The following is a 12601-nucleotide window of genomic DNA, read 5'->3' on the forward strand; positions in this document are numbered from 1 at the left end:
GCTATTGCGATAAACGTTGTTCCCGGATGGCGCAGTGGTTAACGCAACAGTCTAGTAAGCAGGAGATCCTGGGTTCGAATCCCAGTCCGGCACACATTTTCACTCATCGCCTCTGATTTCGCATGAAGTCCCGATGCAGCTGATACCAATAGTTCCTTCCTTTTAATCTCCCCCCCCCCCCACGTCGCCACTCCATCTACAGTTTACATAATATGAGTACAGTAAGCTGGTTCAGATACATGTGCGAGTCACATTAATCTGACAACAGCTTGTGTTAGAGATCAACATGCAATAGCCACTAAAAGACAGCAGGTGGCAGCACTGACAGCGGACAGTATACAGGGTGAGTCACCTAACGTTACCGCTGGATATATTTCGTAAACCACATCAAATACTGACGAACCGATTCCACAGACCGAACGTGAGGAGAGGGGCTAGTGTAACTGTTTAATACAAACCATAAAAAATGCACGGAAGTATGTTTTTTAACACAAACCTACGTTTTTTTAAATGGAACCACGTTAGTTTTGTTAGCACATCTGAACATATAAACAAATACGTAATCAGTGCCGTTTGTTGCAATGTAAAATGTTAATTACATCCGGAGATATTGTAACCTAAAGTTGACGCTTGAGTACCACTCCTCCGCTGTTCGATCGTGTGTATCGGAGAGCACTGCAACATACATCGCGTTTCTACAGAATGATCTGCCAACGTTGCTCGAAAATGTCCCACTGGAAACGCGTCGACGTGTGTGGTATCAGCATGATGGTGCACCTGTACATTCCGCAATTAACACTAGGCTGACCCTTGACAGGATGTTCGACGGGCGTTTCATAGGTCGTGGAGGACGCATAAATTGGCCAGCCCGTTCTCCTGATGTTACACCTCTGTACTTCTTTCTGTGGGGTACGTTAAAGGAGCATGTGTACCGTAATGTGCCTACAACCCCAGAGGATATGAAACAACGTATTGTGGCAGCCTGCGGCGACATTACACCAGATGTACTGCGGCGTGTACAACATTCATCACGCCAGAGATTGCAATTGTGTGGAGCAAATGATGGCCACCACATTGAACATCTATTGGCCTGACATGTCGGGACACACTCTATTCCACTCCGTAATTGAAAACGGAAATCACGTGTGTACGTGTACCTCACCCCTCATGGTAATGTACATGTGCGTCAGTGAAAAAGACCAATAAAAAGGAGTTAGCATGTGGACGTAATGTGCTGTTCCAGTCTCTTCTGTACTTAAGGTCCATCACCGTTCCCTTTGGATCCCTGCGTAATTCGGTGCTCTCCGATACACACGATCGAACAGCGGAGGAGTGGTACTCAACGGTCAACTTTAGATTACAATATCTCCGGATGTAATTAACATTTTACATTGCAACAAACGGCACTGATTACGTATTTGTTTATATGTTAAGATGTGCTAACAAAACTAACGGGGTTCCATTTTAAAAAAACGTAGGTTTGTGTCAAAAAACATACTTCCGTGCATTTTTTATGGTTTGTATTAACCAATTACACTAGCCCCTTTCCTCATGTTCGGTCTGTGGAATCGGTTCGTCAGTATTTGGTGTGGTTTACGAAATATATCCAGCGGTAATGTTAGGTGACTCACCCTGTATAAAGCGTGGCGGGGGACGCGGCTAACAGTGCAGTCGTTGTCGTAATGCCGAAACTGAGCGATTTATCTGACGTCCAAGAGGGCATGATAATTGAATATCGGATCCAGGGTGGAAGCATTTCCGAAAGTTTTCAAACTGTTCGCGAGCCACCATGGTTAGAATATGCCGCTCATGCAAAATGGCGCTATCCAAAACCGGCGTCGAAGCAACCTTGTGGTGCACCACAGGCCATAGATGACGGGTGAACGACGGCTGCGGAAATGTGTACGGGCGAATAGAGGTGCAACTGTTGAGCAACTGACCACCCAGATGAACCAAGGAGCTGCCAACATTTCCTCCACAACTACCGTTCAGCGAACGTTGCTGTGTATGTGCCTCGGCAGCAGGCGCCTGGTTCATGCACCCATGATGACAGCTTTTAATCGCCGACGAAGGCTGGAATTTGCACGCCAATACCGCGGCTGGACGTCCACTGAATGGATACAGGTGGTATTTTCAGATGGATCGCGTGTACGGCCTTGCAACTATTGTCGGACGGGTCCAGGCCAGAGCAGGGAACGTTATGATTTCGGGAACATTTTCGTAGCATTCGCTAAGTGGTCTCGTCATTCTGGAAACACATTGGATCAACGCAAGTATGCATTCATTCTTTGGGACCATTGCCACCTCCACAGGCAGTTTGTTTTTCCTCAGCAAGACGTGCCACATAGCTCCCAGTGTACATGCGTGATTTGAAGAGCAGCAAGATGCGTTGATCGTATTCCTCTGGTTACCAAGCATCCCGGATTAAAACCCAATCGACAGTCTGTGGGACCACCTCGATCGGGCTGCTCGTGCTGTGGATCCTCAACCGAGAAACCTAGTGCAACTGTCCACGACACTGGAGTGTGAATGTGCCCACATCCGTATCGGTAGCTTCCAGAACCTCAGTGACTCTCTTCCTGCACGTCTTCCAGAGATACACGCAGGTTATTCAGGCTTCTGACAAGTGGTCGCGTTAACGTGACTGGACTGTGTAAATGTAGGTTTGGGCAGCTACACAGAGAGGAAGAGAACTTCAAATGGTTCAAATGGCTCTGAGCACTATGGGACTCAACATCTGAGGTCATCAGTCACCTAGAGCTTAGAACTACTTAAACGTGACTGACCTAAGGACATCACACACATCCATGCCCGAGGCAGGATTCGAAGCTGCGACCGTAGCGGTCGCGCGGTTCCAAACTGAAGCGCCTAGAACCGCTCGGCGGCCGGCCGCGGCCTCGGTTCCAGACTGAAGTGCTTAGTACCGCTCGGTCACAGCGGCCGGCGGAAGAGAACTGCACAGGATTAGTTGGCCTGAAGAGTTGCAGCGAACTCGTCTTCGGACTGGAGACTGCAACAGTATGCTACTTGTTGATGGAGTCCTGTGTGCATCCCATGAATGCCCGTTTATAGATTTAGTGGGGGTTTAGCTGTGGCAGGCCACGGGCGGATTCGCCACGGGGTGGCGACCTGCGCTCCGTGTGATCGGCTTCGCGGCAGAGCTGCCCAGATGCGACCGTAGCGGAAATCCATACCGGGTGATGACCCCATTGTCGGCGCCGGCCCACGGTCGGCTGAGTCGCGGCTCGGGCCGGCCGAGATGTGTATCTGCAGGCCGCTCAGCCGTCCCTCCGCAGGTAGGCTGCGCCCGGCGAGCCGGCACGCCGGCGATCCGATGTCACGATTGGCCAGATTAGCCGCCGCGCTTTCGACTCGCCCTGGACGGAATGCGGGGACGTGCCTAGGCTGCAGGCGGACGACATAGAAGCGAGAAATCGCTCTCGGCCGTAAAACGGAAACCGTTCCGCGGCCTGCCTCCGTCCAGTATTAAACTAGCCGTGTCTTGCACAGGGAGGAACTATGAGGGACGTCGGGGTCAGCGGTCGTACATAATCGCCGTGATTGCAGTATTCAGGATGCACGAACTCGTGATGGAAATACATTTTCCTGGAGACGTATGATTGTCAACTTTATCTTTGATGAGGAAAGAAGCTGATGCAATGAATTCAATTTTGTGCCAAGTACGGGAGTCGAACCTGAGTCTCCTGCTTACTATGCAGATGTGCTGACCCCTACCCCTAGTCCAGTGCCCTCCTTAGCACAGACTTCAGTTCACGCCTGCAGCCCATTTTCCCCTTCTTAAATCGCCAACTTTACCGACACTCTCCCATATTGGAACAGCACGCAATAGAACGCGACTGGGAACCCTGCCTGCATCTCAGACGTAGGTGACCTATTGACCTAACGGAAATACATTTTCCTTGAGACGTATGAGTCTCAGCTTTATCTTCGATAATCAACGAACTCAGTTGACAGTTTAAGTTATTGTTCAAATGAAAGTCGTATGGCGTTGTCGGTTGGAAGACCTCGTGTTCTTCGGCGCCCTAAAGGAGAAATGGTTTTTTCCTCCGTGCACAACAACCCATGTGGAGCATTAGAGTTGTGCTCACATGCAAAATGGTTCACATGGCTCTGAGCACTTTGGGACTTAACATCTGAGGTCATCAGTCCCCAAGAACTTAGAACTACTTAAACCTAACTAACCTAAGGACATCACACACATCCATGCCCGAGGCAGGATTCGAACCTGCGACCGTAGCGGTCGCGCGGTTCCACACTGAAGCTTCTAGAACCGCTCGGCCACAACGGCCGGCGCTTACATGGAGTTGTTTGTTATGAAACACAAACAGTTTACAAACATATGTCACGCGCACTACGCATTCAAGCCCTGCTAAGCCTCGAATGTTCATTTCCAAACACTAGTTCCACTTTTCCCACAACTCGACTTAGGATCATGCACTGTTTTTTATATTTTTTAGTTGAAGCGCTCCTTTCGTGCTTTAGTTAGCTTTCGATATAGTTATGAAATTTAAAGTTTTCAGGAAAAGGAAACATTTGAAGAATTCTATTTGACTAGATTGCTTTGCTTAATAGAATTGTTAGATTGTTTAAATATGAGACTTTACTTTTAATAATTACTGTTAAGTTATTCCCTTTGGTTACTCTTTGACGCTGTCAATGGGGAGATACACGATCTGTTGATTTTAAATGTGTGTGGATAAAAATCCTACTTCAGGATCTCAGTTTTCTTTATTGATTACTGGTTTCGGCTCAGTGACGAGCCATCTTCAGATGAGTCTAAAACGTTGTTCAGTGTGTGATAATCCGTACACAACGTCGTATTCTTAGAAATAATCCACTGAACAACATTGTAGATTGATCTGAAGACGACTAGTTAACGAATGGAAACCGGCAATCAATAAAGAAAATTTGTGATCTTGACGAACATTTTTATCCACACATGTTTTGAATTAACATACTGCTTATCTCCTCTTTGGAAACAGAAATGCCCTTTGAGTAGGGCCTCCCGTCGGGTAGACCGTTCGCCTGGTGCAAGTCTTTCAGGGACTTGCATGTCTATGGGGATGAAATGATGATGATAAGTGATGATAAGGACAACACAACACCCAGACCCTGAGCGGAGAAAATCTCCTACCCAGCTGGGAATCGAACCCGGGCCGTTAGGTATGACATTCCGTCGCGCTGACCACTCAGCTACCAGGGGCGAACATCCCCCCATTGACAATGTCAAAGAATAGCCCGACGATTAAGACGTGCGGTCTAACGCACTGTTTTCCGGGCGGGAAGGCGTGCCGGTCCCCGGCACAAATCCGCCCGGCATATTAATGTCGAGGTCCGGTGTGACGGCCAGTCTGTGGATGGTTTTTAAGGCGGTTTTTCATCTGCCTCGGTGAATGCAGGCGTATTCCCCTTATTCTGCCTCAGTAACACTATCTCGTTGATTGCTGCGCAAACACTGTCTCCACGTACGCGTACACCATAATTGCTCAAACACGCAAACATTTGGGGTTACACTCGTCTGGTATGAGACGTCCCCGGGGTGATCCATTGGGGGCCGAGGCGCACAATAACGCTGGGTTCGGTGTGGGGCGGCGGTGGGGTGAGTGGACTGCTGTGGCCTGTTGTGTGGTTGTGAACCACTGAGGGCTATGGTGGGACGAATCCTCTCCGTCGTTTCTAGGCCCCAGGTCCATGCAATACAATACCAAAACAATGTCAGGCGGAGGGAGATTGTAGAAAACTCAAGAGCGACGTAGTTCTAAGAATACGACCATGTGTAATGATTGTCACAAGTTGAAGAACATTTTAGACTGAGCTGAAGATGGTTCGTCAATGAGCCTAAAAAAACAGTAATCAATAAATAAAATTTGCGATTTTGACGTAGGATTTTTATCCACACATGTTTTACTCTCTTTTGTGGTCTAGCGGTTCTAGGCGCGCAGTCCGGAACTGCACGACTGCTACGGTCGCAGGTTCGAATCCTGCCTCGGGCATGGATGTGCGTGATGTCCTTAGGTTAGTTAGGTTTAAGTAGTTCTAAGTTCTAGGGGACTGATGACCAGAGTAGTTAAGTCCCATAGTGCTCAGAGCCATTTGAACCATTTTTTTTTTACTCTCTTTTGTTAAATTTATCAGTACCATGTAAAAGTACAACCGACGTTCCATGTTGGTCGGCAGTATGCTTGATGAAGCTTGAGCGTGCAGGTTAACTAATCTTATCACAAACATGTAAAAATACTTTGCAAAAAAGGTTATCGGACTTCGTTAGAAAATGGAAGTTCAGTGTAAACAATAGAATATTTAACGAAGGAGTGCAGCGAGTACTGTTTGTATAAAGCGTTTATTTTGCATTTTGTTTACGACCTTCCACTAAGGAAGGGATTCTATTTGTGTTTATCTGCTCTGCATAGTAACTAACAGTTCTTGATAAAACTTTACGTAGTTTTCGTGTTAGATTTCTTAGTGTTTTCTTGATCGTTTAGAACAGAAAGCGCCCTAAAACCGTCTTTTGTTTGTTTCGCGGCCGTTAGCCACTAGTCACTTGAATCAGCAGTTGTCTTGTGACAGCCAGAGCGAGAGCACCAGCAGCAGCGAGTACTGTTTGTATAAAGCGTTTATTTTGCATTTTGTTTACGACCTTCCACTAAGGAAGGGATTCTATTTGTGTTTATCTGCTCTGCATAGTAACTAACAGTTCTTGATAAAACTTTACGTTTTGTATAAAGCGTTTTTGTACTTATTTGCTGCGCTTAGCTTTTAAATAGTTTTTCTGGGAAAACCTAGCGTAGTTTTCGCGTCTCGTATTTCAGTGAGTGTTTCTTGATTATCAGAGTAGCTCATCAGAAGATTATCTTGGGAATTTGTCACCGTATAGAGTAGGGTAAACATAGTCATGTGTAGGGACTGTGGTTGTTGTGAGCGGACGCAAGGAGAATTGGCCACTCTTCGGGGGCAGGTGGAGGCTTTGTCTGTTAGGCTCATCGAGCTCGAGGCGCAGGCGTCGGCTCGTAGTGGCGTTGGGGCAACTGTGGTGAGACCTATGCCTACTTCGGTGGCCTTGGAATCACATGGAACCCCTGATGTCGCTGCGTCTTCCGGCAGTGAGCATCTTACCGGTCAGCCATCACTCCAGGGTGAATGGCGGACAGTGGTGGGCTCGCGCGTGCCTGGCCGAAAGGCGAAGGTGGGATCTGTCCGCGTGGCAGCTGCCTTACCCCTTTCCAACAGGTACGGGGTGCTTCCTAGTGGTGATGACATCGTTTCCGAGCCACCACAGGATGCCTCGCCTGTTGGGCCAGTGGCCGATTCTCCGGCAAGGTCCCGACAGTCACAGAGGGCGGGCCTATTAGTTATAGGGAGCTCCAACGTTAGGCGGGTTATGGAGCCCCTTAGGAAAATAGCGGGTAGGTCGGGGAAGAATGCCAGTGTGCACTCGGTGTGCTTGCCGGGGGGTCTCGTCCGTAATGTGGAGGAGGCCCTTCCGGCAGCTATTGAACGCACTGGGTGTGACCGGCTGCAGATAGTAGCACATGTCGGAACGAATGACGCCTGCCGCTTGGGTTCTGAGGCCATCCTTGGTTCCTTCCGGCGGCTGGCTGATTTGGTGAAGACAACCAGCATCGCACGCGGAGTGCAAGCTGAGCTTAATATCTGCAGCATAGTGCCCAGAGTCGATCGCGGTCCTCTGGTTTGGAGCCGTGTGGAGGGTCTAAACCAGAGGCTCAGACGACTCTGCGACTATAATGGTTGCAAATTCATCGACCTCCGTTATTGGGTGGAGAACTGTAGGGCTCCCCTAGACAGGTCAGGCGTGCACTACACACCGGAAGCAGCTACTAGGGTAGCAGAGTACGTGTGGCGTGCACACGGGGGTTTTTTAGGTTAGAGGGACCCCCCCTTGGGCGAAACGATAAAATACCTGGCGGCTTACCAGAGAGGACATTATCATCGTTGATAAAGAACGTCCGTCCTCAGAGACCAAAAACAGGAAAAGTTAACGTAATATTGGTAAACTGCAGGAGTATCCAGGGCAAGGTTCCTGAATTAGTATCTCTTATTAAAGGAAATAGTGCGCATATAGTATTAGGAACGGAAAGTTGGTTAAAACCGGAAGTGAACAGTAACGAAATCCTAGACACAGAATGGAATATATACCGCAAGGATAGGATAAACGCCAATGGTGGAGGAGTATTTATAGCAGTAAAGAATTCAATAATATCCAGTGAAGTTATTAGCGAATGCGAATGTGAAATAATCTGGGTTAAGTTAAGTATCAAAGGTGGGTCAGATATGATAGTCGGATGCTTCTATAGACCACCTGCATCAGCAACCGTAGTAGTTGAGCGCCTCAGAGAGAACCTGCAGAACGTCGTGAAGAAGTTTCGTGATCACACTATTGTAATAGGGGGAGACTTCAATCTACCAGGTATAGAATGGGATAGTCACACAATCAGAACTGGAGCCAAGGACAGAGACTCTTGTGACATTATCCTGACTGCCTTGTCCGAGAATTACTTCGAGCAGATAGTTAGAGAACCAACTCGTGAAGCTAACGTTTTAGACCTCATAGCAACAAATAGACCGGAACTTTTCGACTCCGTGAATGTAGAAGAGGGTATCAGTGATCGTAAGTCAGTGGTTGCATCAATGACTACAAGTGTAATAAGAAATGCCAAGAAAGGAAGGAAAATATATTTGCTTAACAAGAGTGATAGGGCACAAATCGCAGAATATCTGAGTGACCACCATCAAACGTTCATTTCTGAGGAAGAGGATGTGGAACAAAAATGGAAAAAATTCAGAAACATCGTCCAGTACGCCTTAGACAAGTTCGTACCGACTAAGGTCCAAAGCGAGGGGAAAGATCCACCGTGGTATAACAATCATGTACGAAAGGTACTACGGAAACAAAGAAAGCTTCATCATAGGTTTAAGAGTAGTCGAATCATAGCTGATAAGGAAAAGCTGAACGAAGCGAATAAGAGCGTAAAGAGAGCAATGAGAGAAGCATTCAACGAATTCGAACATAAAACATTGGCAAACAATCTAAACAAGAACCCTAAAAAGTTTTGGTCATATGTAAAATCGGTAAGCGGATCTAAATCCCCTATTCAGTCACTCGTTGACCACGATGGCACCGAAACAGAGGACGACCGAAGAAAGGCAGAAATACTGAATTCAGTGTTCCGAAACTGTTTCACTGCGGAAAATCGTAACACGGTCCCTGACTTCAGCCGTCGCACGGACGCCAAAATGGAAAATATTGAAATAAACGATATCGGAATTGAAAAACAACTGCTATCACTTAGTAGCGGAAAAGCATCCGGACCAGACGAGATACCCTTAAGATTCTACAGTGATTATGCTAAAGAACTTGCCCCCTTTCTATCAGCAATTTATCGTAGATCGCTGGAAGAACGTAAAGTATCTAGCGACTGGAAGAAAGCGCAGGTCGTTCCCATTTTCAAGAAGGGTCATAAATCAGATGCGAATAATTATAGGCCTATTTCGCTTACGTCAATCTGTTGTAGAATAATGGAACATGTTTTGTGTTCTCGTATTATGACGTTCTTAGATAATACAAATCTCCTTCATCATAACCAACATGGATTCCGCAAACAGAGATCATGTGAAACTCAGCTCGCCCTATTTGCCCAAGAAATTCACAGTGCCGTAGACACTGGCGAGCAGATTGATGCCGTATTCCTGGACTTCAGGAAGGCATTTGATACGGTTCCGCACTTACGTTTAGTGAAAAAAATACGAGCTTACGGAATATCGGACCAGGTTTGTGATTGGATTCAGGATTTCCTAGAAGAAAGAACACAACATGTCATTCTTAACGGTTCAAAATCTGCAGATGTAGAGGTAATTTCGGGAGTACCGCAGGGAAGCGTGATAGGACCTTTATTGTTTACAATATACATAAATGACTTAGTTGACAACATCGGTAGCTCCGTGAGGCTATTTGCAGATGACACGGTTGTCTACAAGAAAGTAGCAACATCAGAAGACTCGTACGTACTCCAGGAGGACCTGCAGAGGATTAATGCATGGTGCGACAGCTGGCAGCTTTCCCTAAACGTAGATAAATGTAATATAATGCGCATACATAGGGGCAGAAATCCATTCCAGTACGATTATGCCATAGGTGGTAAATCATTGGAAGCGGTAACGACCGTAAAATACTTAGGAGTTACTATCCGGAGCGATCTGAAGTGGAATGATCACATAAAACAAATAGTGGGAAAAGCAGGCGCCAGGTTGAGATTCATAGGAAGAATTCTAAGAAAATGTGACTCATCGACGAAAGAAGTAGCTTACAAAACGCTTGTTCGTCCGATTCTTGAGTATTGCTCATCAGTATGGGATCCTTACCAGGTTGGATTAATAGAAGAGATAGACATGATCCAGCGAAAAGCAGCGCGATTCGTCATGGGGACATTTAGTCAGCGCGAGAGCGTTACGGAGATGCTGAACAAGCTCCAGTGGCGGACACTTCAAGAAAGGCGTTACGCAATACGGAGAGGTTTATTATCGAAATTACGAGAGAGCACATTCCGGGAAGAGATGGGCAACATATTACTACCGCCCACATATATCTCGCGTAATGATCACAACGAAAAGATCCGAGAAATTAGAGCAAATACGGAGACTTACAAGCAGTCGTTCTTCCCACGCACAATTCGTGAATGGAACAGGGAAGGGGGGATCAGATAGTGGTACAATAAGTACCCTCCGCCACACACCGTAAGGTGGCTCGCGGAGTATAGATGTAGATGTAGAAGGAAGGAAGATTGGAGGTTATTAGAGACGGAGCACAAGCTCGGATTGCGTCAAGGATGGAGAGGGAAATCGGCCGTGCCCTTTGAAGGGAACCGTCGCAGCGTTTGCCTGGAGTCATTTAGGGAAATCACGTGAAACCTAAACCTGGATGGCCGGACGCGGGTTTGAACCGTCGTCCACCCGAATGCGCCACATCGCTCAGTGATAGAGCGCTGAAGGCGCCCGAAGTTCCGTCACCAAACATACCGTCTCCAACTCAGTTAAAAACGGCGAAATATTTTATTTTCGTAGTCCATTTATCAGGAAAGAAATGGTAGTATTGAAATAAAAGCAATTTGTCGCGCGGAGTGGCCGCGCGGTTTGAGGCGCCATGCACGGATTGCGCAGCCCCTCCCTCCGAGGTTCGAGTCCTCCCGCTGGCATGTGTGTGTGTGTGTGTGTGTGTGTGTGTGTGTGTGTGTGTGTGTGTGTGTTGTTCTTAATATAAGTCTGTTTAAGTAGTGTGTAAGTCTAGGGACCGATCATCTCAGCAATTTGGTCCTTTAGGAATTCACACACATTTGAACATTTTAAAAGCAGTATTGACTCACACAATGATCATTATTTCAAACAGCAACAGACTATATTACATTTACGTCTGTTCTAGTCGGCATCCAGGAAGGAAAAGGAAGACAATCAGAAAACAATCTCGGAGCGACGACGATTATCACAGATACATTTTACATGAAAACTGTTTTCTGTTTTATCGCAGTATCACTTGCTTCTCGTTGATAAAAATTACAGTATGCATATACTATTTCGTGCTGAATACTGAGTAATTCACAGTTAGTATGTTATGTGTGAGAATTTGTTTGGCGTAAGGTTCAAAAATGGCTCTGAGCACTATGGGACTTAACATCTGTGGTCATCAGTCCCCTAGAACTTAGAACTACTTAAACCTAACTAACCTAAGGACATCACACACATCCATGCCCGAGGCAGGATTCGAACCTGCGACCGTAGCGGTCACGCGGTTCCAAACTGAAGCGCGTAGAACCGCACGGCCACACCGGCCGGCTTTGGCGTAAGGGGCAGTACGCATAAAATAAGGGTATAGACCCTCGATGATCCAGTTGGGCAGTGGTATGAAGAAATCTTGTGGTTAATCTCACCTTGTAATTTTATTCTGTTTGTGTGACGACTCCGCAGTTAACCTTTGGAAGCAATTTACAGTCAAAGTTGAGACAACCAACAAAGGACGGTGATTAGGTTTTTCATAGGGTGGAAGGGCTAACCCCGCCCCCCTCCCATATATATATATATATATATATATATATATATATATATATATATATAGGAAACAGTTTATTAATTGCTTAAAAAGGCATGGAATGTGCAGAATACTATTTCCGTGAAGCTTCAGTCACAAATACGAAGAAATTCAGTACGAATTAATCACGTGCATTAACGCACGCAACATACAATAAGCAGCTGGCCCTGGATCATAAAGTCTTGAGTGTATTAAACTGGCTTTACAGGGTGCTTCAGCGTTTGGAAAACTCTTGTGAAATGTGCCAACAGCCAAAGCATACACAATAAAAGGAGTATATTAAAACAGGCAGCCATTAGAATCCCGAAACAAGAAATACATCATTTCATGAAGCTAATAATATGAAATAAAGGAACCATTTACTTTTTTATATCAAGTTTTTATATACACTTCCTAAACCAAATAAAAACAATCAGTGATAGAACACTGCGTTAGAATAACATATGCACATAATACTACCAAACCAATAATAACCTATGACTTTAT

General features: G+C 46.2%; 1 protein-coding gene and 1 non-coding gene across 2 annotated transcripts in view; both read left to right on the forward strand.

Annotated features, from left to right (window-relative positions):
• The window catches only part of LOC124606173 (tRNA dimethylallyltransferase-like), a 903559-nt gene that overhangs the window by 566916 nt on the left and 324042 nt on the right, over nucleotides 1–12601 (forward strand). The window lies entirely within an intron of this gene.
• Trnat-agu lies at nucleotides 21–93 on the forward strand. Its single transcript has one exon. It is a non-coding gene; the product is annotated as a tRNA-Thr (tRNA).

The sequence above is a fragment of the Schistocerca americana genome, chromosome 3 (genome assembly GCF_021461395.2).
Source record: "Schistocerca americana isolate TAMUIC-IGC-003095 chromosome 3, iqSchAmer2.1, whole genome shotgun sequence".
Lineage (NCBI taxonomy): Eukaryota > Metazoa > Arthropoda > Insecta > Orthoptera > Acrididae > Schistocerca > Schistocerca americana.